Genomic DNA, 26,623 nt, shown 5'->3' with positions numbered 1-26,623 from the left:
GCATGAAGTGTGAACTGGAGCTTTCTTGGATCCACAACAAAAAATGTTTTTGGGGATTGCGGGAATCGATCCCACTAACTATAGCATGCTAAGCAAACACAATACCAATTGATCAAATTCCCCAGCTGTTTGGAATTGCCACAAGGAGCAACCAAGAGTGTCCAGTCTTGTCAGGCTATGCTGTTGGTGGACTTGTTAGTTTGTGCTCCAGCACTTGCAGAGGCTCGGTGCATCTCAACAATTGTGCTCTGTAGCCAGCGGCCGGTTAGCTCAGTTGGTTAGAGTGTGTGATACGCTGCTCCTCTGAAAGTAAGTAATGTCTTTCTTTTTCATCTGACATTGTGACATCAGTGTTACATGAGAGTTTCTTGTCATTGTTACATGAAAGTTTCTTGTCATTGTTTACATGACAGTAGGTTGTCGTAAGACAAGGCTGCATGAAGTGTGAACTGGAGTTTTCTTGGATCCATGAAAGAATTTGCTTTTGGAGAATGCAGGCATCGATCCCACTACCTCACGCATGCAAAGCATTTGAGCTAATTCCCCAGCCGTTTGGAATTTCCGCAAGAAGCAACCTAGAGGGTCCAGTCTTGTCAGGCTATGCTGTTGGTGGACTTGTTTGTTTACGTGCCAGCACTTGCAGAGGCTCGGTGCATTTCAACAATTGAGCAAAATAGCAAATGGCCGGTTAGCTGAGTTGGTTAGAGTGTGGTGCTAATAACGCCAAGGTCATGGGTTTGATCCCCATATTGGCTATGATGTACATTTTGAGTGTCAAAATTGTGAGTCACATGCATGTGAATTGTCAAGGGTGCCACAGAATTAAAATTAGTGAATTGCCGAAATAGCTCAGTTGGGAGAGCGTTAGACTGAAGATCTAAAGGTCCCTGGTTCGATCCCTGGTTTCGGCATTTGTATTTGTTCTATCTTCATGCTCTGGCTTCAAGGAAACTATCCACAGCTTTGTTTGTGGGCCTCAATGGTGTGCTACGCTGCTCCTCTGAAAGTAAGTCATTTCTTGCTTTTTCATCTGACATTTTGACATCAGTGTTACAGGAAAGTTGCTTGTCATTGTTACACGACAGTAGGTTGTCGTAAGACAAGGCTGCATGAAGTGTGAACTGGAGCTTTCTTGGATCCACAACAAAAAATGTTTTTGGGGATTGCGGGAATCGATCCCACTAACTATAGCATGCTAAGCAAACACAATACCAATTGATCAAATTCCCCAGCTGTTTGGAATTGCCACAAGGAGCAACCAAGAGTGTCCAGTCTTGTCAGGCTATGCTGTTGGTGGACTTGTTAGTTTGTGCTCCAGCACTTGCAGAGCCTCGGTGCATCTCAACAATTGTGCTCTGTAGCCAGCGGCCGGTTAGCTCAGTTGGTTAGAGTGTGTGATACGCTGCTCCTCTGAAAGTAAGTAATGTCTTTCTTTTTCATCTGACATTGTGACATCAGTGTTACATGAGAGTTTCTTGTCATTGTTACATGACAGTTTCTTGTCATTGTTTACATGACAGTAGGTTGTCGTAAGACAAGGCTGCATGAAGTGTGAACTGGAGTTTTCTTGGATCCTTGAAAGAATTTGCTTTTGGAGAATGCAGGCATCGATCCCACTACCTCACGCATGCAAAGCATTTGAGCTAATTCCCCAGTCGTTTGGAATTTCTGCAAGAAGCAACCTAGAGGGTCCAGTCTCGTCAGGCTATGCTGTTGGTGGACTTGTTTGTTTACGTGCCAGCACTTGCAGAGGCTCGGTGCATTGCCACAATTGAGCAAAATAGCAAATGGCTGGTTAGCTCAGTTGGTTAGAGTGTGATGCTAATAACGCCAAGGTCATGGGTTCGATCCCCGTACTGGCTATGATGTACATTTTGAGTGTCAAAATTGTGAGTCACATGCATGTGAATTGTCAAGGGTGCCACAGAATTAAAATTAGTGAATTGCTGAAATAGCTCAGTTGGGAGAGCGTTAGACTGAAGATCTAAAGGTCCCTGGTTCGATCCCGGGTTTCGGCATTTGTATTTGTTCTTTCTTCATGCTCTGGCTTCAAGGAAACTATCCACAGCTTTGTTTGTGGGCCTCAATGGTGTGTGCTACGCTGCTCCTCTGAAAGTAAGTCATTTCTTGCTTTTTCATCTGACATTTTGACATCAGTGTTACAGGAAAGTTGCTTGTCATTGTTACATGACAGTAGGTTGTCGTAAGACAAGGCTGCATGAAGTGTGAACTGGAGCTTTCTTGGATCCACAACAAAAAATGTTTTTGGGTCACATGCATGTGAATTGTCAAGGGTGCCACAGAATTAAAATTAGTGAATTGCTGAAATAGCTCAGTTGGGAGAGCATTAGACTGAAGATCTAAAGGTCCCTGGTTCGATCCTGGGTTTCGGCATTTGTATTTGTTCTTTCTTCATGCTCTGGCTTCAAGGAAACTATCCACAGCTTTGTTTGTGGGCCTCAATGGTGTGTGCTACGCTGCTCCTCTGAAAGTAAGTAATTTCTTGCTTTTTCATCTGACATTTTGACATCAGTGTTACAGGAAAGTTTCTTGTCATTGTTTACATGACAGTAGGTTGTCGTAAGACAAGGCTGCATGAAGTGTGAACTGGAGTTTTCTTGGATCCATGAAAGAATTTGCTTTTGGAGAATGCAGGCATCGATCCCACTACCTCACGCATGCAAAGCATTTGAGCTAATTCCCCAGCCGTTTGGAATTTCCGCAAGAAGCAACCTAGAGGGTCCAGTCTTGTCAGGCTATGCTGTTGGTGGACTTGTTTGTTTACGTGCCAGCACTTGCAGAGGCTCGGTGCATTTCAACAATTGAGCAAAATAGCAAATGGCCGGTTAGCTGAGTTGGTTAGAGTGTGGTGCTAATAATGCCAAGGTCATGGGTTTGATCCTCATATTGGCTATGATGTACATTTTGAGTGTCAAAATTGTGAGTCACATGCATGTGAATTGTCAAGGGTGCCACAGAATTAAAATTAGTGAATTGCTGAAATAGCTCAGTTGGGAGTGTTAGACTGAAGATCTAAAGGTCCCTGTTTCGGCATTTGTATTTGTTCTTTCTTCATGCTCTGGCTTCAAGGAAACTATCCACAGCTTTGTTTGTGGGCCTCAATGGTGTGTGCTACGCTGCTCCTCTGAAAGTAAGTAATTTCTTGCTTTTTCATCTGACATTTTGACATCAGTGTTACAGGAAAGTTGCTTGTCATTGTTACATGACAGTAGGTTGTCGTAAGACAAGGCTGCATGAAGTGTGAAGTGGGGCTTTCTTGGATCCACAAAAAAAAATGTTTTTGGGGATTGGTGTCCAGAGTGTCCAGTCTTGTCAGGCTATGCTGTTGGTGGACTTGTTAGTTTGTGCTCCAGCACTTGCAGAGGCTCGGTGCATCTCAACAATTGTGCTCTGTAGCCAGCGGCCGGTTAGCTCAGTTGGTTAGAGTGTGTGATACGCTGCTCCTCTGAAAGTAAGTAATGTCTTTCTTTTTCATCTGACATTGTGACATCAGTGTTACATGAGAGTTTCTTGTCATTGTTACATGACAGTTTCTTGTCATTGTTTACATGACAGTAGGTTGTCGTAAGACAAGGCTGCATGAAGTGTGAACTGGAGTTTTCTTGAATCCATGAAAGAATTTGCTTTTGGAGAATGCAGGCATCGATCCCACTACCTCACGCATGCAAAGCATTTGAGCTAATTCCCCAGCCGTTTGGAATTTCCGCAAAAAGCAACCTAGAGGGTCCAGTCTCGTCAGGCTATGCTGTTGGTGGACTTGTTTGTTTACGTGCCAGCACTTGCAGAGGCTCGGTGCATTGCCACAATTGAGCAAAATAGCAACTGGCTGGTTAGCTCAGTTGGTTAGAGTGTGGTGCTAATAACGCCAAGGTCATGGGTTCGATCCCCGTACTGGCTATGATGTACATTTTGAGTGTCAAAATTGTGAGTCACATGCATGTGAATTGTCAAGGGTGCCACAGAATTAAAATGAGTGAATTGCCGAAATAGCTCAGTTGGGAGAGCGTTAGACTGAAGATCTAAAGGTCCCTGGTTCGATCCCGGGTTTCGGCATTTGTATTTGTTCTTTCTTCATGCTCTGGCTTCAAGGAAACTATCCAGAGCTTTGTTTGTGGGCCTCAATGGTGTGTGCTACTCTGCTCCTCTGAAAGTAAGTAATTTCTTGCTTTTTCATCTGACATTTTGACATCAGTGTTACAGGAAAGTTTCTTGTCATTGTTTACATGACAGTAGGTTGTCGTAAGACAAGGCTGCATGAAGTGTGAACTGGAGTTTTCTTGGATCCATGAAAGAATTTGCTTTTGGAGAATGCAGGCATCGATCCCACTACCTCACGCATGCAAAGCATTTGAGCTAATTCCCCAGCCGTTTGGAATTTCCGCAAGAAGCAACCTAGAGGGTCCAGTCTCGTCAGGCTATGCTGTTGGTGGACTTGTTTGTTTACGTGCCAGCACTTGCAGAGGCTCGGTGCATTGCCACAATTGAGCAAAATAGCAAATGGCTGGTTAGCTGAGTTGGTTAGAGTGTGGTGCTAATAACGCCAAGGTCATGGGTTCGATCCCCGTACTGGCTATGATGTACATTTTGAGTGTCAAAATTGTGAGTCACATGCATGTGAATTGTCAAGGGTGCCACAGAATTAAAATTAGTGAATTGCCGAAATAGCTCAGTTGTGAGAGCGTTAGACTGAAGATCTAAAGGTCCCTGTTTCGGCATTTGTATTTGTTCTTTCTTCATGCTCTGGCTTCAAGGAAACTATCCACAGCTTTGTTTGTGGGCCTCAATGGTGTGTGCTACGCTGCTCCTCTGAAAGTAAGTAATTTCTTGCTTTTTCATCTGACATTTTGACATCAGTGTTACAGGAAAGTTGCTTGTCATTGTTACATGACAGTAGGTTGTCGTAAGACAAGGCTGCATGAAGTGTGAAGTGGGGCTTTCTTGGATCCACAAAAAAAAATGTTTTTGGGGATTGCGGGAATCGATCCCACGCATGCTAAGCAAACACAATACCAATTGATCAAATTCCCCAGCTGTTTGGAATTGCCACAAGGAGCAACCAAGAGTGTCCAGTCTTGTCAGGCTATGCTGTTGGTGGACTTGTTAGTTTGTGCTCCAGCACTTGCAGAGGCTCGGTGCATCTCAACAATTGTGCTCTGTAGCCAGCGGCCGGTTAGCTCAGTTGGTTAGAGTGTGTGATACGCTGCTCCTCTGAAAGTAAGTAATGTCTTTCTTTTTCATCTGACATTGTGACATCAGTGTTACATGAGAGTTTCTTGTCATTGTTACATGACAGTTTCTTGTCATTGTTACATGACAGTAGGTTGTCGTAAGACAAGGCTGCATGAAGTGTGAACTGGAGCTTTCTTGGATCCACAACAAAAATGTTTTTGGGGATTGCGGGAATCGATCCCACTAACTATAGCATGCTAAGCAAACACAACACCAATTGATCAAATTCCCCAGCTGTTTGGAATTGCCACAAGGAGCAACCAAGAGTGTCCAGTCTTGTCAGGCTATGCTGTTGGTGGACTTGTTAGTTTGTGCTCCAGCACTTGCAGAGGCTCGGTGCATCTCAACAATTGTGCTCTGTAGCCAGCGGCCGGTTAGCTCAGTTGGTTAGAGTGTGTGATACGCTGCTCCTCTGAAAGTAAGTAATGTCTTTCTTTTTCATCTGACATTGTGACATCAGTGTTACATGAGAGTTTCTTGTCATTGTTACATGACAGTTTCTTGTCATTGTTTACATGACAGTAGGTTGTCGTAAGACAAGGCTGCATTAAGTGTGAACTGGAGTTTTGTTGGATCCATGAAAGAATTTGCTTTTGGAGAATGCAGGCATCGATCCCACTACCTCACGCATGCAAAGCATTTGAGCTAATTCCCCAGCCGTTTGGAATTTCCGCAAGAAGCAACCTAGAGGGTCCAGTCTCGTCAGGCTATGCTGTTGGTGGACTTGTTTGTTTACGTGCCAGCACTTGCAGAGGCTCGGTGCATTGCCACAATTGAGCAAAATAGCAAATGGCTGGTTAGCTCAGTTGGTTAGAGTGTGGTGCTAATAATGCCAAGGTCATGGGTTCGATCCCCGTACTGGCAATGATGTACATTTTGAGTGTCAAAATTGTGAGTCACATGCATGTGAATTGTCAAGGGTGCCACAGAATTAAAATTAGTGAATTGCCGAAATAGCTCAGTTGGGAGAGCGTTAGACTGAAGATCTAAAGGTCCCTGGTTCGATCCTGGGTTTCGGCATTTGTATTTGTTCTTTCTTCATGCTCTGGCTTCAAGGAAACTATCCACAGCTTTGTTTGTGGGCCTCAATGGTGTGTGCTACGCTGCTCCTCTGAAAGTAAGTAATTTCTTGCTTTTTCATCTGACATTTTGACATCAGTGTTACAGGAAAGTTTCTTGTCATTGTTTACATGACAGTAGGTTGTCGTAAGACAAGGCTGCATGAAGTGTGAACTGGAGTTTTCTTGGATCCATGAAAGAATTTGCTTTTGGAGAATGCAGGCATCGATCCCACTACCTCACGCATGCAAAGCATTTGAGCTAATTCCCCAGCCGTTTGGAATTTCCGCAAGAAGCAACCTAGAGGGTCCAGTCTTGTCAGGCTATGCTGTTGGTGGACTTGTTTGTTTACGTGCCAGCACTTGCAGAGGCTCGGTGCATTTCAACAATTGAGCAAAATAGCAAATGGCCGGTTAGCTGAGTTGGTTAGAGTGTGGTGCTAATAATGCCAAGGTCATGGGTTTGATCCCCATATTGGCTATGATGTACATTTTGAGTGTCAAAATTGTGAGTCACATGCATGTGAATTGTCAAGGGTGCCACAGAATTAAAATTAGCGAATTGCTGAAATAGCTCAGTTGGGAGAGCGTTAGACTGAAGATCTAAAGGTCCCTGTTTCGGCATTTGTATTTGTTCTTTCTTCATGCTCTGGCTTCAAGGAAACTATCCACAGCTTTGTTTGTGGGCCTCAATGGTGTGTGCTACGCTGCTCCTCTGAAAGTAAGTAATTTCTTGCTTTTTCATCTGACATTTTGACATCAGTGTTACAGGAAAGTTGCTTGTCATTGTTACATGACAGTAGGTTGTCGTAAGACAAGGCTGCATGAAGTGTGAAGTGGGGCTTTCTTGGATCCACAAAAAAAAATGTTTTTGGGGATTGCGGGAATCGATCCCACGCATGCTAAGCAAACACAATACCAATTGATCAAATTCCCCAGCTGTTTGGAATTGCCACAAGGAGCAACCAAGAGTGTCCAGTCTTGTCAGGCTATGCTGTTGGTGGACTTGTTAGTTTGTGCTCCAGCACTTGCAGAGGCTCGGTGCATCTCAACAATTGTGCTCTGTAGCCAGCGGCCGGTTAGCTCAGTTGGTTAGAGTGTGTGATACGCTGCTCCTCTGAAAGTAAGTAATGTCTTTCTTTTTCATCTGACATTGTGACATCAGTGTTACATGAGAGTTTCTTGTCATTGTTACATGACAGTTTCTTGTCATTGTTTACATGACAGTAGGTTGTCATAAGACAAGGCTGCATGAAGTGTGAACTGGAGTTTTCTTGAATCCATGAAAGAATTTGCTTTTGGAGAATGCAGGCATCGATCCCACTACCTCATGCATGCAAAGCATTTGAGCTAATTCCCCAGCCGTTTGGAATTTCCGCAAGAAGCAACCTAGAGGGTCCAGTCTTGTCAGGCTATGCTGTTGGTGGACTTGTTTGTTTATGTGCCAGCACTTGCAGAGGCTCGGTGCATTTCAACAATTGAGCAAAATAGCAAATGGCCGGTTAGCTCAGTTGGTTAGAGTGTGGTGTTAATAACGCCAAGGTCATGGGTTCGATCCCCGTACTGGCTATGATGTACATTTTGAGTGTCAAAATTGTGAGTCACATGCATGTGAATTGTCAAGGGTGCCACAGAATTAAAATTAGTGAAATGCCGAAATAGCTCAGTTGGGAGAGCGTTAGACTGAAGATCTAAAGGTCCCTGGTTCGATCCCTGGTTTCGGCATTTGTATTTGTTCTATCTTCATGCTCTGGCTTCAAGGAAACTATCCACAGCTTTGTTTGTGGGCCTCAATGGTGTGTGCTACGCTGCTCCTCTGAAAGTAAGTGATTTCTTGCTTTTTCATCTGACATTTTGACATCAGTGTTACAGGAAAGTTGCTTGTCATTGTTACATGACAGTAGGTTGTCGTAAGACAAGGCTGCATGAAGTGTGAACTGGAGCTTTCTTGGATCCACAACAAAAATTGTTTTTGGGGATTGCGGGAATCGATCCCACTAACTATAGCATGCTAAGCAAACACAATTTTTTTTTATTTTTTATTTTTTTATTTTACCTTTATTTAACCAGGTAGGCTAGTTGAGAACAAGTTCTCATTTGCAACTGCGACCTGGCCAAGATAAGGCATAGCAGTGTGGACAGACAACACAGAGTTACACATGGAGTAAACAATTAACAAGTCAATAACACAGTAGAAAAAAGGGGAGTCTATATATACATTGTGTGCAAAAGGCATGAGAAGGTAGGCAAATAATTACAATTATGCAGATTAACACTGGAGTGATAAATGATCAGATGGTTATGTAAAGGTAGAGATAGAGATATTGGTGTGCAAAAGAGCAGAAAAATAAATAAATAAAAACAGTATGGGGATGAGGTAGGTGAAAATGGGTGGGCTATTTACCAATAGACTATGTACAGCTGCAGCGATCGGTTAGCTGCTCAGATAGCAGATGTTTGAAGTTGGTGAGGGAGATAAAAGTCTCCAACTTCAGCGATTTTTGCAATTCGTTCCAATCACAGGCAGCAGAGAACTGGAACGAAAGGCGGCCAAATGAGGTGTTGGCTTTAGGGATGATCAGTGAGATACACCTGCTGGAGCGCGTGCTACGGATGGGTGTTGCCATCGTAACCAGTGAACTGAGATAAGGCGGAGCTTTACCTAGCATGGACTTGTAGATGACCTGGAGCCAGTGGGTCTGGCGACGAATATGTAGCGAGGGCCAGCCGACTAGAGCATACAAGTCGCAGTGGTGGGTGGTATAAGGTGCTTTAGTGACAAAACGGATGGCACTGTGATAAACTGCATCCAGTTTGCTGAGTAGAGTGTTGGAAGCAATTTTGTAGATGACATCGCCGAAGTCGAGGATCGGTAGGATAGTCAGTTTTACTAGGGTAAGTTTGGCGGCGTGAGTGAAGGAGGCTTTGTTGCGGAATAGAAAGCCGACTCTTGATTTGATTTTCGATTGGAGATGTTTGATATGGGTCTGGAAGGAGAGTTTAGAGTCTTGCCAGACACCTAGGTACTTATAGATGTCCACATATTCAAGGTCGGAACCATCCAGGGTGGTGATGCTGGTCAGGCGTGCGGGTGCAGGCAGCGAACGGTTGAAAAGCATGCATTTGGTTTTACTAGCGTTTAAGAGCAGTTGGAGGCCACGGAAGGAGTGCTGTATGGCATTGAAGCTCGTTTGGAGGTTAGATAGCACAGTGTCCAAGGACGGGCCGGAAGTATATAGAATGGTGTCGTCTGCGTAGAGGTGGATCAGGGAATCGCCCGCAGCATGAGAAACATCATTGATATATACAGAGAAAAGAGTCGGCCCGAGAATTGAACCCTGTGGCACCCCCATAGAGACTGCCAGAGGACCGGACAGCATGCCCTCCGATTTGACACACTGAACTCTGTCTGCAAAGTAATTGGTGAACCAGGCAAGGCAGTCATCCGAAAAACCGAGGCTACTGAGTCTGCCGATAAGAATACGGTGATTGACAGAGTCGAAAGCCTTGGCAAGGTCTATGAAGACGGCTGCACAGTACTGTCTTTTATCGATGGCGGTTATGATATCGTTTAGTACCTTGAGCGTGGCTGAGGTACACCCGTGACCGGCTCGGAAACCAGATTGCACAGCGGAGAAGGTACGGTGGGATTCAAGATGGTCAGTGATCTGTTTGTTGACTTGGCTTTCGAAGACCTTAGATAGGCAGGGCAGGATGGATATTGGTCTGTAACAGTTTGGGTCCAGGGTGTCGCCCCCTTTGAAGAGGGGGATGACTGCGGCAGCTTTCCAATCCTTGGGGATCTCAGACGATATGAAAGAGAGGTTGAACAGGCTGGTAATAGGGGTTGCGACAATGGCGGCGGATAGTTTCAGGAATAGAGGGTCCAGATTGTCAAGCCCAGCTGATTTGTACGGGTCCAATACCAATTGATCAAATTCCCCAGCTGTTTGGAACTGCCACAAGGAGCAACCAAGAGTGTCCAGTCTTGTCAGGCTATGCTGTTGGTGGACTTGTTAGTTTGTGCTCCAGCACTTGCAGAGGCTCGGTGCATCTCAACAATTGTGCTCTGTAGCCAGCGGCCGGTTAGCTCAGTTGGTTAGAGTGTGTGATACGCTGCTCCTCTGAAAGTAAGTAATGTCTTTCTTTTTCATCTGACATTGTGACATCAGTGTTACATGAGAGTTTCTTGTCATTGTTACATGACAGTTTCTTGTCATTGTTTACATGACAGTAGGTTGTCGTAAGACAAGGCTGCATGAAGTGTGAACTGGAGTTTTCTTGGATCCATGAAAGAATTTGCTTTTGGAGAATGCAGGCATCGATCCCACTACCTCACGCATGCAAAGCATTTGAGCTAATTCCCCAGACGTTTGGAATTTCCGCAAGAAGCAACCTAGAGGGTCCAGTCTCGTCAGGCTATGCTGTTGGTGGACTTGTTTGTTTACGTGCCAGCACTTGCAGAGGCTCGGTGCATTGCCACAATTGAGCAAAATGGCAAATGGCTGGTTAGCTCAGTTGGTTAGAGTGTGGTGCTAATAACGCCAAGGTCATGGGTTCGATCCCCGTACTGGCTATTATGTACATTTTGAGTGTCAAAATTGTGAGTCACATGCATGTGAATTGTCAAGGGTGCCACAGAATTAAAATTAGTGAATTGCCGAAATAGCTCAGTTGGGAGAGCGTTAGACTGAAGATCTAAAGGTCCCTGGTTCGATCCTGGGTTTCGGCATTTGTATTTGTTCTATCTTCATGCTCTGGCTTCAAGGAAACTATCCACAGCTTTGTTTGTGGGCCTCAATGGTGTGTGCTACGCTGCTCCTCTGAAAGTAAGTGATTTCTTGCTTATTCATCTGACATTTTGACATCAGTGTTACAGGAAAGTTGCTTGTCATTGTTACATGACAGTAGGTTGTCGTAAGACAAGGCTGCATGAAGTGTGAACTGGAGCTTTCTTGGATCCACAACAAAAATTGTTTTTGGGGATTGCGGGAATCGATCCCACTAACTATAGCATGCTAAGCAAACACAATACCAATTGATCAAATTCCCCAGCTGTTTGGAATTGCCACAAGGAGCAACCAAGAGTGTCCAGTCTTGTCAGGCTATGCTGTTGGTGGACTTGTTAGTTTGTGCTCCAGCACTTACAGAGGCTCGGTGCATCTCAACAATTGTGCTCTGTAGCCAGCGGCCGGTTAGCTCAGTTGGTTAGAGTGTGTGAAACGCTGCTCCTCTGAAAGTAAGTAATGTCTTTCTTTTTCATCTGACATTGTGACATCAGTGTTACATGAGAGTTTCTTGTCATTGTTACATGACAGTTTCTTGTCATTGTTTACATGACAGTAGGTTGTCGTAAGACAAGGCTGCATGAAGTGTGAACTGGAGTTTTCTTGGATCCATGAAAGAATTTGCTTTTGGAGAATGCAGGCATCGATCCCACTACCTCACGCATGCAAAGCATTTGAGCTAATTCCCCAGCCGTTTGGAATTTCCGCAAGAAGCAACCTAGGGGGTCCAGTCTCGTCAGGCTATGCTGTTGGTGGACTTGTTTGTTTACGTGCCAGCACTTGCAGAGGCTCGGTGCATTGCCACAATTGAGCAAAATAGCAAATGGCTGGTTAGCTCAGTTGGTTAGAGTGTGGTGCTAATAACGCCAAGGTCATGGGTTTGATCCCCGTACTGGCTATGATGTACATTTTGAGTGTCAAAATTGTGAGTCACATGCATGTGAATTGTCAAGGGTGCCACAGAATTAAAATTAGTGAATTGCTGAAATAGCTCAGTTGGGAGAGCGTTAGACTGAAGATCTAAAGGTCCCTGTTTCGGCATTTGTATTTGTTCTTTCTTCATGCTCTGGCTTCAAGGAAACTATCCACAGCTTTGTTTGTGGGCCTCAATGGTGTGTGCTACGCTGCTCCTCTGAAAGTAAGTAATTTCTTGCTTTTTCATCTGACATTTTGACATCAGTGTTACAGGAAAGTTGCTTGTCATTGTTACATGACAGTAGGTTGTCGTAAGACAAGGCTGCATGAAGTGTGAAGTGGGGCTTTCTTGGATCCACAAAAAAAAATGTTTTTTGGGATTGCGGGAATCGATCCCACGCATGCTAAGCAAACACAATACCAATTGATCAAATTCCCCAGCTGTTTGGAATTGCCACAAGGAGCAACCAAGAGTGTCCAGTCTTGTCAGGCTATGCTGTTGGTGGACTTGTTAGTTTGTGCTCCAGCACTTGCTCTGTAGCCAGCGGCCGGTTAGCTCAGTTGGTTAGAGTGTGTGATACGCTGCTCCTCTGAAAGTAAGTAATGTCTTTCTTTTTCATCTGACATTGTGACATCAGTGTTACATGAGAGTTTCTTGTCATTGTTACATGACAGTTTCTTGTCATTGTTTACATGACAGTAGGTTGTCGTAAGACAAGGCTGCATGAAGTGTGAACTGGAGTTTTCTTGGATCCATGAAAGAATTTGCTTTTGGAGAATGCAGGCATCGATCCCACTACCTCACGCATGCAAAGCATTTGAGCTAATTCCCCAGCCGTTTGGAATTTCCGCAAGAAGCAACCTAGAGGGTCCAGTCTCGTCAGGCTATGCTGTTGGTGGACTTGTTTGTTTACGTGCCAGCACTTGCAGAGGCTCGGTGCATTGCCACAATTGAGCAAAATAGCAAATGGCTGGTTAGCTCAGTTGGTTAGAGTGTGGTGCTAATAACGCCAAGGTCATGGGTTCGATCCCCGTACTGGCTATGATGTACATTTTGAGTGTCAAAATTGTGAGTCACATGCATGTGAATTGTCAAGGGTGCCACAGAATTAAAATTAGTGAAATGCCGAAATAGCTCAGTTGGGAGAGCGTTAGACTGAAGATCTAAAGGTCCCTGGTTCGATCCCTGGTTTTGGCATTTGTTCTATCTTGTTCTATCTTCATGCTCTGGCTTCAAGGAAACTATCCACAGCTTTGTTTGTGGGCCTCAATGGTGTGTGCTACGCTGCTCCTCTGAAAGTAAGTGATTTCTTGCTTTTTCATCTGACATTTTGACATCAGTGTTACAGGAAAGTTGCTTGTCATTGTTACATGACAGTAGGTTGTCGTAAGACAAGGCTGCATGAAGTGTGAACTGGAGCTTTCTTGGATCCACAACAAAAATTGTTTTTGGGGATTGCGGGAATCGATCCCACTAACTATAGCATGCTAAGCAAACACAATACCAATTGATCAAATTCCCCAGCTGTTTGGAATTGCCACAAGGAGCAACCAAGAGTGTCCAGTCTTGTCAGGCTATGCTGTTGGTGGACTTGTTAGTTTGTGCTCCAGCACTTACAGAGGCTCGGTGCTCTCAACAATTGTGCTCTGTAGCCAGCGGCCGGTTAGCTCAGTTGGTTAGAGTGTGTGATACGCTGCTCCTCTGAAAGTAAGTAATGTCTTTCTTTTTCATCTGACATTGTGACATCAGTGTTACATGAGAGTTTCTTGTCATTGTTACATGACAGTTTCTTGTCATTGTTTACATGACAGTAGGTTGTCGTAAGACAAGGCTGCATGAAGTGTGAACTGGAGTTTTCTTGGATCCATGAAAGAATTTGCTTTTGGAGAATGCAGGCATCGATCCCACTACCTCACGCATGCAAAGCATTTGAGCTAATTCCCCAGCCGTTTGGAATTTCCGCAAGAAGCAACCTAGAGGGTCCAGTCTTGTCAGGCTATGCTGTTGGTGGACTTGTTTGTTTACGTGCCAGCACTTGCAGAGGCTCGGTACATTTCAACAATTGAGCAAAATAGCAAATGGCCGGTTAGCTCAGTTGGTTAGAGTGTGGTGCTAATAACGCCAAGGTCATGGGTTCGATCCCCGTACTGGCTATGATGTACATTTTGAGTGTCAAAATTCTGAGTCACATGCATGTGAATTGTCAAGGGTGCCACAGAATTAAAATTAGTGAAATGCCGAAATAGCTCAGTTGGGAGAGCGTTAGACTGAAGATCTAAAGGTCCCTGGTTCGATCCCTGGTTTTGGCATTTGTATTTGTTCTATCTTCATGCTCTGGCTTCAAGGAAACTATCCACAGCTTTGTTTGTGGGCCTCAATGGTGTGTGCTACGCTGCTCCTCTGAAAGTAAGTGATTTCTTGCTTTTTCATCTGACATTTTGACATCAGTGTTACAGGAAAGTTGCTTGTCATTGTTACATGACAGTAGGTTGTCGTAAGACAAGGCTGCATGAAGTGTGAACTGGAGCTTTCTTGGATCCACAACAAAAATTGTTTTTGGGGATTGCGGGAATCGATCCCACTAACTATAGCATGCTAAGCAAACACAATACCAATTGATCAAATTCCCCAGCTGTTTGGAATTGCCACAAGGAGCAACCAAGAGTGTCCAGTCTTGTCAGGCTATGCTGTTGGTGGACTTGTTAGTTTGTGCTCCAGCACTTGCAGAGGCTCGGTGCATCTCAACAATTGTGCTCTGTAGCCAGCGGCCGGTTAGCTCAGTTGGTTAGAGTGTGTGATACGCTGCTCCTCTGAAAGTAAGTAATGTCTTTCTTTTTCATCTGACATTGTGACATCAGTGTTACATGAGAGTTTCTTGTCATTGTTACATGACAGTTTCTTGTCATTGTTTACATGACAGTAGGTTGTCGTAAGACAAGGCTGCATGAAGTGTGAACTGGAGTTTTCTTGGATCCATGAAAGAATTTGCTTTTGGAGAATGCAGGCATCGATCCCACTACCTCACGCATGCAAAGCATTTGAGCTAATTCCCCAGCCGTTTGGAATTTCCGCAAGAAGCAACCTAGAGGGTCCAGTCTTGTCAGGCTATGCTGTTGGTGGACTTGTTTGTTTACGTGCCAGCACTTGCAGAGGCTCGGTGCATTTCAACAATTGATCAAAATAGCAAATGGCCGGTTAGCTGAGTTGGTTAGAGTGTGGTGCGAATAACGCCAAGGTCATGGGTTCGATCCCCATATTGGCTATGATGTACATTTTGAGTGTCAAAATTGTGAGTCACATGCATGTGAATTGTCAAGGGTGCCACAGAATTAAAATTAGTGAATTGCCGAAATAGCTCAGTTGGGAGAGCGTTAGACTGAAGATCTAAAGGTCCCTGTTTCGGCATTTGTATTTGTTCTTTCTTCATGCTCTGGCTTCAAGGAAACTATCCACAGCTTTGTTTGTGGGCCTCAATGGTGTGTGCTACGCTGCTCCTCTGAAAGTAAGTAATTTCTTGCTTTTTCATCTGACATTTTGACATCAGTGTTACAGGAAAGTTGCTTGTCATTGTTACATGACAGTAGGTTGTCGTAAGACAAGGCTGCATGAAGTGTGAAGTGGGGCTTTCTTGGATGCACAAAAAAAATGTTTTTGGGGATTGCGGGAATCGATCCCACTACCTATAGCATGCTAAGCAAACACAATACCAATTGATCAAATTCCCCAGCTGTTTGGAATTGCCACAAGGAGCAACCAAGAGTGTCCAGTCTTGTCAGGCTATGCTGTTGGTGGACTTGTTAGTTTGTGCTCCAGCACTTGCAGAGGCTCGGTGCATCTCAACAATTGTGCTCTGTAGCCAGCGGCCGGTTAGCTCAGTTGGTTAGAGTGTGTGATACGCTGCTCCTCTGAAAGTAAGTAATGTCTTTCTTTTTCATCTGACATTGTGACATCAGTGTTACATGAGAGTTTCTTGTCATTGTTACATGACAGTTTCTTGTCATTGTTTACATGACAGTAGGTTGTCGTAAGACAAGGCTGCATGAAGTGTGAACTGGAGTTTTCTTGGATCCATGAAAGAATTTGCTTTTGGAGAATGCAGCCATCGATCCCACTACCTCACGCATGCAAAGCATTTGAGCTAATTCCCCAGCCGTTTGGAATTTCCGCAAGAAGCAACCTAGAGGGTCCAGTCTCGTCAGGCTATGCTGTTGGTGGACTTGTTTGTTTACGTTCCAGCACTTGCAGAGGCTCGGTGCATTTCAACAATTGAGCAAAATAGCAAATGGCCGGTTAGCTGAGTTGGTTAGAGTGTGGTGCTAATAACCCTAAGGTCATGGGTTCGATCCTCATATTGGCTATGATGTACATTTTGAGTGTCAAAATTGTGAGTCACATGCGTGTGAATTGTCAAGGGTGCCACAGAATTAAAATTAGTGAATTGCCGAAATAGCTCAGTTGGGAGAGCGTTAGACTGAAGATCTAAAGGTCCCTGGTTCGATCCCGGGTTTCGGCATTTGTATTTGTTCTTTCTTCATGCTCTGGCTTCAAGGAAACTATCCACAGCTTTGTTTGTGGGCCTCAATGGTGTGTGCTACGCTGCTCCTCTGAAAGTAAGTAATTTCTTGCTTTTTCATCTGACATTTTGACATCAGTGTTACAGGAAAGTTTCTTGTCATTGTTTACATGACAGTAGGTTGTCGTAAGACAAGGCTGCATGAAGTGTGAACTGTAGTTTTCTTGGATCCATGAAAGAATTTGCTTTTGGAGAATGCAGGCATCGATCCCACTACCTCACGCATGCAAAGCATTTGAGCTAATTCCCCAGCCGTTTGGAATTTCCGCAAGAAGCAACCTAGAGGGTCCAGTCTTGTCAGGCTATGCTGTTGGTGTACTTGTTTGTTTACGTGCCAGCACTTGCAGAGGCTCGGTGCATTTCAACAATTGAGCAAAATAGCAAATGGCCGGTTAGCTGAGTTGGTTAGAGTGTGGTGCTAATAACGCCAAGGTCATGGGTTCGATCCCCATATTGGCTATGATGTACATTTTGAGTGTCAAAATTGTGAGTCACATGCATGTGAATTGTCAAGGGTGCCACAGAATTAAAATTAGTGAATTGCCGAAATAGCTCAGTTGGGAGAGCGTTAGACTGAAGATCTAAAGGTCCCTGTTTCGGCATTTGTATTTGTTCTTTCTTCATGCTCTGGCTTCAAGGAAACTATCCACAGCTTTGTTTGTGGGCCTCAATGGTGTGTGCTACGCTGCTCCTCTGAAAGTAAGTAATTTCTTGCTTTTTCATCTGACATTTTGACATCAGTGTTACAGGAAAGTTGCTTGTCATTGTTACATGACAGTAGGTTGTCGAAAGACAAGGCTGCATGAAGTGTGAACTGGAGCTTTCTTGGATCCACAAAAAAAAATGTTTTTGGGAAATGCGGGAATCGATCCCACTAACTATAGCATGCTAAGCAAACACAATACCAATTGATCAAATTCCCCAGCTGTTTTGAATTGCCACAAGGAGCAACCAAGAGTGTCCAGTCTTGTCAGGCTATGCTGTTGGTGGACTTGTTAGTTTGTGCTCCAGCACTTGCAGAGGCTCGGTGCATCTCAACAATTGTGCTCTGTAGCCAGCGGCCGGTTAGCTCAGTTGGTTAGAGTGTGTGATACGCTGCTCCTCTGAAAGTAAGTCATGTCTTTCTTTTTCATCTGACATTGTGACATCAGTGTTACATGAGAGTTTCTTGTCATTGTTACATGACAGTTTCTTGTCATTGTTGACATGACAGTAGGTTGTCGTAAGACAAGGCTGCATGAAGTGTGAACTGTAGTTTTCTTGGATCCATTAAAGAATTTGCTTTTGGAGAATGCAGGCATCGATCCCACTACCTCACGCATGCAAAGCATTTGAGCTAATTCCCCAGCCGTTTGGAATTTCCGCAAGAAGCAACCTAGAGGGTCCAGTCTTGTCAGGCTATGCTGTTGGTGGACTTGTTTGTTTACGTGCCAGCACTTGCAGAGGCTCGGTGCATTTCAACAATTGAGCAAAATAGCAAATGGCCGGTTAGCTGAGTTGGTTAGAGTGTGGTGCTAATAACGCCAAGGTCATGGTTTCGATCCCCATATTGGCTATGATGTACATTTTGAGTGTCAAAATTGTGAGTCACATGCATGTGAATTGTCAAGGGTGCCACAGAATTAAAATTAGTGAATTGCTGAAATAGCTCAGTTGGGAGAGCGTTAGACTGAAGATCTAAAGGTCCCTGGTTAGTTCCCGGGTTTTGACATTTGTAATTGTTCTGGCTTCAAGGAAAGTATCCACAGCTTTGTTTGTGGGCCTCAATGGTGTGTGCTACGCTGCTCCTCTGAAAGTAAGTAATTTCTTGCTTTTTCATCTGACATTTTGACATCAGTGTTACAGGAAAGTTTCTTGTCATTGTTTACATGACAGTAGGTTGTCGTAAGACAAGGCTGCATGAAGTGTGAACTGTAGTTTTCTTGGATCCATTAAAGAATTTGCTTTTGGAGAATGCAGGCATCGATCCCACTACCTCACGCATGCAAAGCATTTGAGCTAATTCCCCAGCCGTTTGGAATTTCCGCAAGAAGCAACCTAGAAGGTCCAGTCTTGTCAGGCTATGCTGTTGGTGGACTTGTTTGTTTACGTGCCAGCACTTGCAGAGGCTCGGTGCATTTCAACAATTGAGCAAAATAGCAAATGGCCGGTTAGCTGAGTTGGTTAGAGTGTGGTGCTAATAACGCCAAGGTCATGGGTTCGATCCCCATATTGGCTATGATGTACATTTTGAGTGTCAAAATTGTGAGTCACATGCATGTGAATTGTCAAGGGTGCCACAGAATTAAAATTAGTGAATTGCCGAAATAGCTCAGTTGGGAGAGCGTTAGACTGAAGATCTAAAGGTCCCTGTTTCGGCATTTGTATTTGTTCTTCCTTCATGCTCTGGCTTCAAGGAAACTATCCACAGCTTTGTTTGTGGGCCTCAATGGTGTGTGCTACGCTGCTCCTCTGAAAGTAAGTAATTTCTTGCTTTTTCATCTGACATTTTGACATCAGTGTTACAGGAAAGTTGCTTGTCATTGTTACATGACAGTAGGTTGTCGAAAGACAAGGCTGCATGAAGTGTGAACTGGAGCTTTCTTGGATCCACAAAAAAAAATGTTTTTGGGAAATGCGGGAATCGATCCCACTAACTATAGCATGCTAAGCAAACACAATACCAATTGATCAAATTCCCCAGCTGTTTTGAATTGCCACAAGGAGCAACCAAGAGTGTCCAGTCTTGTCAGGCTATGCTGTTGGTGGACTTGTTAGTTTGTGCTCCAGCACTTGCAGAGGCTCGGTGCATCTCAACAATTGTGCTCTGTAGCCAGCGGCCGGTTAGCTCAGTTGGTTAGAGTGTGTGATACGCTGCTCCTCTGAAAGTAAGTCATGTCTTTCTTTTTCATCTGACATTGTGACATCAGTGTTACATGAGAGTTTCTTGTCATTGTTACATGACAGTTTCTTGTCATTGTTGACATGACAGTAGGTTGTCGTAAGACAAGGCTGCATGAAGTGTGAACTGTAGTTTTCTTGGATCCATTAAAGAATTTGCTTTTGGAGAATGCAGGCATCGATCCCACTACCTCACGCATGCAAAGCATTTGAGCTAATTCCCCAGCCGTTTGGAATTTCCGCAAGAAGCAACCTAGAGGGTCCAGTCTTGTCAGGCTATGCTGTTGGTGGACTTGTTTGTTTACGTGCCAGCACTTGCAGAGGCTCGGTGCATTTCAACAATTGAGCAAAATAGCAAATGGCCGGTTAGCTGAGTTGGTTAGAGTGTGGTGCTAATAACGCCAAGGTCATGGGTTTGATCCCCATATTGGCTATGATGTACATTTTGAGTGTCAAAATTGTGAGTCACATGCATGTGAATTGTCAAGGGTGCCACAGAATTAAAATTAGTGAATTGCCGAAATAGCTCAGTTGGGAGAGCGTTAGACTGAAGATCTAAAGGTCCCTGGTTCGTTCCCGGGTTTTGGCATTTGTAATTGTTCTGGCTTCAAGGAAAATATCCACAGCTTTGTTTGTGGGCCTCAATGGTGTGTGCTATGCTGCTCCTCTGAAAGTAAGTAATTTCTTGCTTTTACATGACTGTAGGTTGTTGTAAGACAAGGCTGCATGAAGTGTGAACTGGAGCTTTCTTGGATCCACAATAAAAATTGTTTTTGTGGAATGCGGGCATCGATCCCACTACCTATAGCATGCTAAGCAAACACAATACCAATTGATCAAATTCCCCAGCTGTTTGGAATTGCCACAAGGAGCAACCAAGAGTGTCCATTCTTGTCAGGCTATGCTGTTGGTGGACTTGTTAGTTTGCGCTCCAGCACTTCCAGAGGCTCGGTGTATCTCAAAAATTGCACGCAATAGCTAGTGGCAGGTTAGCTCAGTTTGTTAGAGTGTGGTGCTAATAACGCCAAGGTCATGGGTTCGATCCCTGTACTGACTATGATGTACATTTTGAGTGTCAAAATTGTGAGTCACATGCTTGTGAATTGTAAAGGGTGCCACAGAATTAAGTTTGGTGAATTGCCGAAATAGCTCATTTGGGAGAGCATTAGACTGAAGATCTAAAGGTCCCTGTTTAGATCCGGGGTTTTGGCATTTGTATTTGTTCTTTCTTTATGCTCTGGCTTCAAGGAAACTATACACAGCTTTGTTTGTGGGCCTCAATGGTGTGTGCTACGCTGCTCCTCTGAACGTAAGTAATGTCTTGCTTTTTCATCTGACATTTTGACATCAGTGTTACAGGAAAGTTGCTTGTCATTGTTACATGACAGTAGGTTGTCGTACGACAAGGCTGCATGAAGTGTGAACTGGAGCTTTCTTTAATCCACAAAAAAATGTATTTTTGGGGAATGCGGGCATCGATCCCACTACCTATAGCATGCTAAGCAAACACAATACCAATTGATCAAATTCCCCAGCTGTTTGGAATTGCCACAAAGATCAACCAAGAGTGTCCAGTCTTGTCAGGCTATGCTGTTGGTGGACTTGTTAGTTTGTGCTCCAGCACTTGCAAAGGCCCGGTGCATCTCAACAATTGTGCTCTGTAGCCAGCGGCCGGTAAGCTCAGTTGGTTATTGTGTGTGATACGCTGCTCTCTGAAAGTAAGTAATGAATGTCTTTCTTTTTCATCTGACATTGTGACATCAGTGTTACATGAGAGTTGCTTGTCACCTAAGATAACCTAAGATCACTGTGTTCAGAAAATTGTATACTGGTAGGAGATTTTAACGTGAAGTGTATTAGAATGGATGTCTCGAGATGTGATAGTTTCAAACATGATTCGTCTAGAAATGCTTTATGGGAATTAATGAAAAATGAAAATCTTGTAGATATATGGAGGGCTGAACATTTAAATAGAAGAGTGTTTTCGAGAAGGCAGGTGGTGTTAAATGAACTAAAACAATGCAGAATTGATTTATGTTTAGTAAAAGAAGATGTGATACAGCAGGTTCAGAAGATGTCATATAACTTTACAGCATACAGTGATCATGCAGTAATGTAATTTCAGATAGGAGAATGTGTGTTTATGGTGGGAGGAAGTGAAAGTTAAAGCAAAAAACAGGAGTATTAGGTACTTTAAAAATCGTAACCGTGTAGATAAGGTGAAAGAAAAAATGCTTAGAAATAGGATGTTACGTGAACTTGAAAAGGCCGATGCTGATCCAGACTATGATGTTGAGAACTATTTGAAAATCCATGCAGAGCTAGGGTTTTATGAAAAAAAGAAATGTTTAGGTGCAATTGTTAGGAGTAAGGCACAGTATGCCTTGGAGGGAGAGAAATGTACTTCCTTTTTTCTGAGTCTTGAAAAACGAAAGCAATTTAAGAGTTATATTTTAGAATTGGAAAATGAAAAAGGTGTAAAGGTAAATGATTTTGTTGATATCGTAGATTCAGTTGAATCCTTTTACAGAAATCTTTATAAAAAGAATGATGTGGACAAAGTGTGTGTTGCAAAAGTGTTGGAGAAAATCAGTGCCAAAGTATCTCAGGCAGATAGAAGGATGTGTGATGAAGAGATTTCAATTATAGAAATCAAGGAAGCAATTGAGAACACTCAAGGAAATAAAAGTCCAGGTTTGGATGGTTTAACAAATGAATTCTATAAAGATTTTGTGGATACTTTGGCACCCATTTTATTGAAGGTTTTTCAGTATATGGAAGAGAATAAGGAAATCCCTGAGTCTATGTCAATTGGTATGTTAACCATCTTATTTAAAAATAGAGGCAGTAGGTTAAAGTTAGAAAATTATAGGCCTATTAGTCTTCTAAATTCAGATTATAAAATACTGACTCAAGTTTTAGCTAATAGGATGAAAAAGGTGATTGGACGTATTATTACATCAACACAAGCCTACTGAATACCTGGAAGAGATGTTGCAGATGTAATTTGTACAATTAGAGATGTTGTTAAGCAAATGAAAAATGAAGGTGGTATATTTTTAAGTTTAGATTTTAAGAAAGCTTTTGATAAAGTGGAACATAGTTTTCTGCTACAGACTTTGGAGAGGTTTGGTTTTGGGCCAAAATTTGTATCTTGGATTAACTTGTTGTATAGTGGAGCAAAAAGTTGTGTTAAATGTAACGGAGTGTTAACAGATACTTTCCCTATAGAGAGGTAAGTAAGGCAGGGTTGTCCTTTGTCAGCTCTATTGTACAGTGTTTCTACGGAACCTTTAGCTGTTTTAATACTTGGAGACAAAGAGGTGAGGGGTGTTGGAATCCCAGGTGGTGGTGTCAGTGTTATACATCAGTACACTGATGACACTACTTTTACTGTGAAGGATGTAGGTAGCATTGAAAGCATTATGAAAATCATAGATATCTACTGTAAGGCATCGGGGGCTGAAGTTAATATAGAGAAGACGGAAATTATGTTTTTGGGGGATATCAATGCAAATAAGTGTGAGATTCCATTTAAGGTAGCTAAGGATTTTATGAAGGTGCTCGGAGTAAATATTGGTGTAAAGGAGAAAGAGGCAAGGGATATAACTTGGACGGGGATCCTCAATAAAATCAAGCTAACTTTGAATTTCTGGAAAAATAGAAAATTAAAGTTAAAAGGTAAAGTAATTGTAGTAAATGCTTTGGTATCATCTAAACTTGTGTATATTTTGGGAGTTCTAGACATGCCAGAGTGGGTTATAAATGAATTGAATAATGTGGTGTCTAATTTTATATGGGATGGTAAAGGTGTTAGAATTGCGCAGAAAACATTGATAGCGGACTATGATGATGGAGGTTTAAAACTTTTGACATTAAAAGAAAAGCTATTAGGATAAAAACAGTAAATAAATATTTATATGACAGATTAGATTATGGCTGGAAACATTTTTTCAAAGTCTATTTAGATGAGAGTGGTGGATGTGAAGATAATGGTTTGTTGATGGGTCTTAAAAGGAAAATGTGTGAAAAGGTACCAGATTTTTATAAAGAAGTGCTAAATGCACGGGCAGAGTTGTTGCCTAATGTGTATTATGAGTGTGGGCATATTGACCTAATTATGAATCATCCTGTTTTTCTAAATGAGAAAATTAAGTACTAAGAAAAGGTGTTATATAGTGAAGTATTCATGAGTGCAGGTCTTAGACAGATAAAAGATTACACATATGAGGTAATTCCAGGTTTTTTTCCTGAAGAAGCTATTTTTGACACCATCCATGAATGGGATGTAGAGGTGGGTAGGGGAACAGTGAAGAATATGTACGAGAAGATAAAAGAAAGTATACCAAACACATGGGTGGATTTAATAAATAGTGAAGTTGTTAGAGAAGATTTATTTGTCTTTCCTAATTTATTTATTGGTAACAGTAAGGAGAAGGCTCAGTTATCTAGTATCCCGGTGAAACAATTCTATAAAATAATGGTAGAGAAAAATGTGAAAAGGCCAGCTGCGGAGAAAGTTTGGAAAGGAATTTTTCCAACTTTGGACGTAAAAAAGACATGGAAAACTTTAAATGTAAAATATAATAGAATGGAATGTGAAAGTAACGATTTTAAAATAAGGCATAATCGTATATATACAAAGGTGGTGTTACATCAAATCAATAGGGAAATAAAAAGAGAATGTGATCTATGTGGTGAGTTACCGGAAAATGTAATACATTTGTTTGTGGAATGTTAAAAGTTAAAATATTTATTTTGTAAGGTAAAGGGAATGATACATAGAAACTGATGGTGATATTTGTAAAAAATATGTGTGGAATGAATTGGTGTTATTTGGCGTGGCTGGTAAATGTGAGGGTGTTAATGTTGTTTTGTTAAATGTTGCTTTGAGTTTTGTGAGGTATGCTATTTTTTGTAGGAGGAATTGTGCTTTTTTTGAGGGGAAGAGGGTAAGGGTGTGGGATATTTTTGTAGTATTGTTTAAGAAGCATATAGATATGTTTCATTGTTATGGAAGGGAATGTTTTGATAAAGCTTTTGTGGAGGGGAGTGGGTTGATTTCAAGGCTGGATGGTGGAAGAATTACTTCCACCATCTTATAAATTGTGTACAGACTCCACAAGAAGGTTTTAGTTTGATTCATCAATACGCAGATGATACCACTATAACAGTTAGAGATGAGGGAAGTGTAAAAAGGGTGATGGAGTGTTTTAAAGTATATGGACAAGCATCAGGTGCAAAGGTTAACATGGAGAAGTCAGTTGTAATGTATATTGGGAAGATTAATGAGGGGAATTTTACTTTTAAGGTGGTAAAAGATTATTTTAAGGTGTTAGGAGTGTTTTTAGGGGTGAACGAAATAGAAGCTAGGGATTTGACATGGAGTGGTGTGATAAATAAAGTTAGGAAGGTAGTAAATATATGGAGGGGGAGGTCTTTGAAGTTAAAAGGGAAAGTCATTGTGATAAATTCCTCGTTGATGTCAATTTTTATTTATGTAATGAATGTTTTGGATATGCCAGAATGGGTTTTATCTGAAATGAATAAGATTTTAGTTGATTTTTTATGGGACGGGAAGGGGGTGAAAATTGCTTTTAAAACTTTGATTGCAGGTTATGAGGAGGGGGGTTTGAAGTTGGTAGATTTAAGTGTAAGGAAAACTGCAATTAGAGTTAAAATGGTACGGAAATATTTATTTGGTGAATTGGATTATGGGTGGAAAAGGTTTTTTAAAGATTATTTGCAAGAGGTAGGGAGGGTGGGGGACAATGGTTTATTGATGAGTATGAAGAAAGAAATGTTAGGAAATATACCGTTGTTTTATAGAGAAGTGTTTGAGGCTTGGGGGCAATTTTTACCAAATATTTATTATGAATGTACCATTTTAGAAGATATTTTATATCAACCGATATTTTTAAATCCAAAGATAAAGTGTAATAATATGACGTTGTTTTGTAAATATTTTATGAGGGCTGGGATGAGGCAGATAGGTGACATTGTACTGTATATGAGGTAATTCCTGGGTTCCTTCCGTTGCAGGCAATATATGATAATGTGGTTGAAATAGATGAAGAGATTAGTAAAACTACTGTGGAGAATATGTACAAGAAAATATTAGGATGTATTCCTGGGGAGTGGGTGATTTTAATAAATAAAGAGGTGGCTAAAAGATCTAGAGGGTTTACCGGTTTTATATTATGAAAGTAATGGGGAGAAACATGATTTATCAGGTTTAAAAGTTAAAATGGTTTATAGTAAATGTATTTTAAAAGAGATAAAAGTTCCTGCGTCGGAAAAAGTGTGGTCTAGGGTGTTTGCAAATATGGATGTGAAATCAATATGGAAGAATGTAAATGTAAAATATAATTCTATAGAGTGTGAAGACAATGATTTTAAATTGAAACATAATAGGATTTTTACAAATGTGGTTTTGCATCAAATAAATAGGGATATTAAAAGAGAATGTGATATTTGTGGTACAGGGGTGGAACATTTTATGCACTTTTTTGTTGAATGTAGCAGGTTAAAAGATTTTCATGAGTTTTTAAAAGGGCTTTTAGTAAAACATTGGGGGGAGGAGATTTTTAATGGGGTGGAATGGAAGAGATTCTTTATTTTTGGTATTAATGGGAAAAGTAAAGTTTTGAATTTTAATTTGGTTAATTATGTTTTAAGTCATGCTAGATATGCTGTAAGACAAAGAAGGAATATGGGTCATTATGAAGGGAAATGTGTGAGTGTGGAAGGTCTTTTTAGGAGGACTTTAGAAAATGATACAGAGATAATATATAAATACGGTGGAGGAAATTTTGAAAAACTGTTTGTGTGGGGGAGTACTTTTATTGAAATAATGTCAAATGGGAAACTTGCATTTAATTATTAATTGGAATTAGTGAATGACTGTGTTTTAAATTGGTTTTCTTCTATTACTCTTCTGATGTTGTAAAAAGGGTGAATTGTTCATCCTCAATTATTACTGACTGAATGTTGCAAATATTGTGCGATTTTTCATAATAAATTTTTTTTTTAAAAAGTACGGCTGATCTCGTCTGATCTCGGAAGCTAAGCAGGGTCAGGCTTGGTTAGTACTTGGATGGGAGACCGCCTGGGAATACCAGGTGCTGTAAGCTTTTTGTCACTGCCTTGTGGAATTTCA

General features: G+C 42.0%; 16 non-coding genes across 16 annotated transcripts; all 16 read left to right on the top strand.

Moving 5' to 3' along the window:
* Positions 1 to 838: 838 nt before the first annotated feature.
* trnaf-gaa lies at positions 839 to 911 on the top strand. The gene has a single exon. It is a non-coding gene; the product is annotated as a tRNA-Phe (tRNA).
* A 1,034-nt stretch (positions 912 to 1,945) lies between these two features.
* On the top strand, positions 1,946 to 2,018 carry trnaf-gaa. Its single transcript has one exon. It is a non-coding gene; the product is annotated as a tRNA-Phe (tRNA).
* A 1,827-nt stretch (positions 2,019 to 3,845) lies between these two features.
* trnai-aau lies at positions 3,846 to 3,919 on the top strand. Its single transcript has one exon. It is a non-coding gene; the product is annotated as a tRNA-Ile (tRNA).
* An 82-nt stretch (positions 3,920 to 4,001) lies between these two features.
* On the top strand, positions 4,002 to 4,074 carry trnaf-gaa. The gene has a single exon. It is a non-coding gene; the product is annotated as a tRNA-Phe (tRNA).
* A 2,123-nt stretch (positions 4,075 to 6,197) lies between these two features.
* Positions 6,198 to 6,270, top strand: trnaf-gaa. The gene has a single exon. It is a non-coding gene; the product is annotated as a tRNA-Phe (tRNA).
* Positions 6,271 to 7,804: 1,534 nt separating this feature from the next.
* Positions 7,805 to 7,878, top strand: trnai-aau. Its single transcript has one exon. It is a non-coding gene; the product is annotated as a tRNA-Ile (tRNA).
* An 82-nt stretch (positions 7,879 to 7,960) lies between these two features.
* Positions 7,961 to 8,033, top strand: trnaf-gaa. The gene has a single exon. It is a non-coding gene; the product is annotated as a tRNA-Phe (tRNA).
* Positions 8,034 to 10,811: 2,778 nt separating this feature from the next.
* On the top strand, positions 10,812 to 10,885 carry trnai-aau. Its single transcript has one exon. It is a non-coding gene; the product is annotated as a tRNA-Ile (tRNA).
* Positions 10,886 to 10,967: 82 nt separating this feature from the next.
* trnaf-gaa lies at positions 10,968 to 11,040 on the top strand. The gene has a single exon. It is a non-coding gene; the product is annotated as a tRNA-Phe (tRNA).
* An 880-nt stretch (positions 11,041 to 11,920) lies between these two features.
* trnai-aau lies at positions 11,921 to 11,994 on the top strand. Its single transcript has one exon. It is a non-coding gene; the product is annotated as a tRNA-Ile (tRNA).
* Positions 11,995 to 12,979: 985 nt separating this feature from the next.
* On the top strand, positions 12,980 to 13,053 carry trnai-aau. Its single transcript has one exon. It is a non-coding gene; the product is annotated as a tRNA-Ile (tRNA).
* An 82-nt stretch (positions 13,054 to 13,135) lies between these two features.
* trnaf-gaa lies at positions 13,136 to 13,208 on the top strand. Its single transcript has one exon. It is a non-coding gene; the product is annotated as a tRNA-Phe (tRNA).
* Positions 13,209 to 14,091: 883 nt separating this feature from the next.
* On the top strand, positions 14,092 to 14,165 carry trnai-aau. The gene has a single exon. It is a non-coding gene; the product is annotated as a tRNA-Ile (tRNA).
* An 82-nt stretch (positions 14,166 to 14,247) lies between these two features.
* On the top strand, positions 14,248 to 14,320 carry trnaf-gaa. Its single transcript has one exon. It is a non-coding gene; the product is annotated as a tRNA-Phe (tRNA).
* A 2,131-nt stretch (positions 14,321 to 16,451) lies between these two features.
* trnaf-gaa lies at positions 16,452 to 16,524 on the top strand. The gene has a single exon. It is a non-coding gene; the product is annotated as a tRNA-Phe (tRNA).
* Positions 16,525 to 19,980: 3,456 nt separating this feature from the next.
* Positions 19,981 to 20,053, top strand: trnaf-gaa. Its single transcript has one exon. It is a non-coding gene; the product is annotated as a tRNA-Phe (tRNA).
* The last annotated feature ends 6,570 nt before the right edge of the window (positions 20,054 to 26,623 follow it).

Source organism: Oncorhynchus mykiss, unplaced genomic scaffold (assembly GCF_013265735.2).
Source record: "Oncorhynchus mykiss isolate Arlee unplaced genomic scaffold, USDA_OmykA_1.1 un_scaffold_156, whole genome shotgun sequence".
NCBI classification, from domain to species: Eukaryota; Metazoa; Chordata; class Actinopteri; order Salmoniformes; family Salmonidae; genus Oncorhynchus; species Oncorhynchus mykiss.
This window is presented reverse-complemented; position numbering and strand designations above follow the sequence as displayed.